The sequence below is a fragment of the Triticum dicoccoides genome, chromosome 5B (genome assembly GCF_002162155.2).
Source record: "Triticum dicoccoides isolate Atlit2015 ecotype Zavitan chromosome 5B, WEW_v2.0, whole genome shotgun sequence".
NCBI classification, from domain to species: domain Eukaryota; kingdom Viridiplantae; phylum Streptophyta; class Magnoliopsida; order Poales; family Poaceae; genus Triticum; species Triticum dicoccoides.
Window position 1 is genome coordinate 550313215 of NC_041389.1, and position 4659 is coordinate 550317873.

The following is a 4659-nucleotide window of genomic DNA, read 5'->3' on the forward strand; positions in this document are numbered from 1 at the left end:
AAAAATAAAGATGACCCTCGGGCTCACGAAAACCCAAGGGAAAAAAGGGGTATAGGTGGCAAATGGTAAAACCAAGGTTGGGCCTTGCTGGAGGAGTTTTATTCAAAGCGAACTGTTAAGGGGGTCCCATAAATCACCCAACCGTGTACGGAACGCAAAAATCAAGGAACATAACACCGGTATGACGGAAACTAGGGCGGCAAGAGTGGAACAAGTCACCAGGCATAAGGCCGAGCCTTCCACCCTTTACCAAGTATATAAGGTGCATTAATTTAAACAGGAGATATTGTGATATCCCAAAATATTCATGTTCCGCCTAGGAACAAACTTCATCTTCACCTGCAACTAACAATTCTATAAGAGGGGCTGAGCAAAAGCGGTGACATGGCCAAACAATGGTTGCTAGGACAGGTTGGTTAGAGGTTTAACATGGCAATAGGTAGGCATGGTAAACAATGGTAGGAAGAGCTAACATAGCGATAGAGCGAGTACTAGCAAGCAAAAATAGAAGTGATATCGAAGGTATGATCATCTTGCCTGCAAGGTTCTCAGAGTTGTCGAAGGCTGGATCCTCGTTAGCGTACTCAACAGGTTCCTCGTGCACGTACTCATCTCCTGGCTCTACCCAAAGCAAGAACACAAGCAAGGACCACAATAAATCACGGTGCAATGCACAGGCATCATGATGCAAAACATGTCATGATATGCGAGAGGTGATATGCAAAGCGTATGCGTGCTTCGGAAGGAAAGATGAAGAACAAGGCATCAACTTGGCAAACCAAGTATGCCGCTGGAAAGATGAGATGATTTCGGTTGGAATCGATATAGAGATCACCGGATTCGGATGCCCGGTTTGCAAAAGACAAGCAAGACAAGATATGATGCAAACAACAACATGGCCACTTGGATGCAAAGTATGAATAAGCTATAGCACCCAAACATATGAACAAGATGCATAACAGTGATGTACAGGAGATGCTCTACGAAACATGAACACTGAGCTCAATCTAAAAACCACTAGAGCATGACTAAAATAGCATGGCAATAATGCAAAAGATAACAGTTCTGCAGACTTAGTGGAATTACTAGGCATAGCAGAAACAGATTCATCATGGCATCTCTACAGGTTTGACTAACTCACTACCAGGCATGTCATGGCATGGAACAAGTACTAGCATGAAGTAGGCATGAAAAATAAGCTACTCATGTGCAAAACAATCTCATGGCATGCTTGAAATAAACCACACAACAATGACAAGACAACATCATGATGTAAAATGACATGTTCATGAACTTTCTCAACTGCAGAAACTAATGCCACCACTGGATTGGTGGGATTTTTCTACCCCAAAAACATATATAATATGTTAGGGTTCCTGTAGAAAAATCATCACAAATGCATTAAGTTAAACCTGCCCTATATGGTAAATGACAGAAATGGCATATTCCATAATTGGAAACGTCCAGAAATGGACTTGCCCGAAATGGATTGATTCCATATGCCAGAAATGGAATATTCGCTGGGAACAGAAATAAAACAAATAAAAAATAAATAAATAAACACACAGGCTAAGAGAGTATGACAGGTGGGGCCACCCTGTCATACGCACAGTGCAAAGGAATGGAAAAAAGGGGGTGGGAGAAATATGCAGCCGCGGGGGATCAAACCCGGGTCTCCCCGGTGTGGCTCTGCTTCGGCAACCACTAGGCTAGGCAGGCGGGTCTGATAGGAAAGGGGCTCCGGCTCCTTTTAGATAAGCGCCAGGTCGAGCAACTCTGTTTCAAACAGAGAAGACGCCGGCGCCGGTGAGGGAAGTGGCGGCAATCCAGCGGGCACAGGGACTCCGGCGGCTGTGCGGAAAGAGGGTAAGGATGCATGCGTCTACGAGGGAAAGCAGGGGCGCTCGAGCTCGAGCAATTGCTCGACTCGGGGACATGGCGTCTGCGGCGAGCGGCGCAGGAACTCGTCGGAGCTGCGGGAGGCTTGCGGTGTGCGCGGGAGACGTGAACGAGTGCGCGAGAGAGCTACGGGAGCACGACGAGGGGAACCCAAAGCGGGAACACGCAAACACGCTACGGACGAACTTCACCGCACAACTACATTCAGAGAACGCCGAAGCACTGCGGGCGCGGGAAAGACACGGATTGGACGCGCCCTACAGTTGCCTAAATGCCAGGGAAAGGATGGGAGAGGGAGGTGCGTTACCAATCTCACCCAAGGACACTAAGGGGTCGACGGAGACGAGCTGACGGCGACGAATCAGAGCTCTGAACCTTGGCGCGTTTTCTGACCGAGAGGAAGGAGGAAGCAGGTGACGTCGATGAACTCGTTGTCCGGGCACCGTAGTCGACGTCGTGGAAGGAGACGACAACGAGGAAGACGAAGGACACGATCGGCAGGGTTGGGAGTGGCCGGAGAGCACGCCGGCGACGAGGCGCGCTCTCAGGTGCGCTCGGGACGGAGCGGATGCGGTGGATCTGGTGGCTAAACTCACCTGGCGGCGGCGAAGAGAGGAAGAGGGAAACCCTAGGGGTTGTGTGGACACGGAGAGGGGATAAAGGGGGGGGGGCTAGGGCGACGGGTGGAGCACGGCGTCGACGCGGCCGTGGCCATGTGCGCGCGCGGCGTGAGCTAGACGAAAAGGTGAGAGGCGGGTGCGCTGTAGCCAGTGGCTGACTAGTGGGGTCGCGAGTGCCACATGGGCGTACGGGCGGCGGGGTAGCGAGGCGACCCGGTGAGAAACGACGAGGGCGCGAGCGGGCTGGCCGGCACGCTGGCTGGGCCGGCGGGCTGCGCTGGCTGGGCTGGCGGGAGGCCCAGGGGGGGCTGCTGCGCTGGCTACTGCTGCTGCTTCATTTCTATTTTTTGAAAACCGAAATGGAAACAGAAAAGCTCAGGGAAAAAGGAGAGGGGTTGGACCATAAAGAAAATATTCTCCAACTCCTGGAATTATCCACTATTTTAATAAATTGCATTGGGCATTTTTAGAGGTAGAAAAATAAGACAAGTTTGAATTATATTCAAACTTGTGTCATTTTTGAACCTGACCAAAACAACTTCAAATAAGGATATATTTAGCAGAGAGGTTTAGGGCAAGGAGCAAGATTTACAGGGAGAAGATGAACATTAATAGAGAAAGGAAAATTAGCACTTGATAAAAGAAAGAAGTAGAGGGAAGGAGGAGAAGTGATGGTGCAATGGTTGAAAGGGGGGACAAGGTCATGCCCATGATGCTCATGGCAACAACATGAATGACAAAATGCAACATGAGATGGCATGAGATGAAAATGCACTATATGATGAGGATGAATGCAAAATGACAAGAGGCACAAATGCAATATAGTAAGGAGAGCATGACAAAGAAAAGAATAACACACATAACAAAACAAGATGAGGCCAAGCATGACAAAACCCACAAGAATTGGATGAAGGTCAAGTTGATATATAGCCAAAATGGAACATGTTACATCTGGGGGTGTTACACAATGTCTGTTCTTCTTCCCCTGCCAAAATAGCCAACAAAACACCGATAGGCCTAGTACCCCCTTTTCTGGATTTTTTAATCTTCACTTAAAGGATCATAACTTAATTTAAATTCACAAAGTGCTTACCACACGTACTGTGTTGTAATAGGACTAGTACTCGACTCCATAGTTTGAGTCATTCAAAAATCCTGTCTTTAAAAGTTCTCAAAATTTCCAGAAACAACTCTACATGTGCGCAGGTGTATTCCGTGTAATGTGTAATGTTTTATCAACAAATTGTACTTCATCGAGCAATACAAGAAACACACATTTGTGTATTTGAGATATCAAATAGTACGCTATTTTTAGATCAACATATTTATCCTTTTTGTGTATGCACCACACGTTACCTGCAAGAAACAAAAGTGTATTCGATGCAAAAAAAGAAACAAAAGTGTATGTAGCACATATTGAAATACGTGTATTCAATACAATTATATAGGAACAGTCGAGTGGCATCTGGACCATCTTGGTAACGTGCAAAAATAATAATAATATGTAAAATCCGGCTAACTTGTAGTTAAATTAGATAAGATGAAATAATTTCCCTTAAATGGGGGTATCTTTGTCAAAAATAACAAAACATTGGGTAAAACATGGAATAACTCTTTGTAGAAGTTTGAAAACTTTTTCTGGAACAATGCTACATGTGTGCGTTGTATTATACTTATGTGCAATGTTTATTTATAAATAGTACTTTAGCATCTGAGCTATAAAAAATATGTGTATTAAATAAATTTATGTGCACATATCCCATGTTCATATGCATCTAAACGTAAAAAATGATATAGTATAAAATTTTGATATTTTCTTACAATCGGTTCCATGAACCCGTCCTCTATTATGGAAAAACTTGGAAGTATTGTGACAGATTGCGGCACCCACACTTCTTTTCTAGGCAAAACTTCTGCATAAAAATCTGCATGTATGCACCTTTAAATGGAACTCGGCAACAACATCGCTGAAAATCTAGACAATACGTGGAATGTTGTAAAATAAAATATGTAATTTGAATAACTAGTACATGACCAGAATTTTCACACAAAATTTGTTGTTCGTAGCTCAGAGAGAAATAACAGTTGAGAAAAAGCAAAATAAAGATATAGGATATGAAATCATTCAAATTTAGATTTA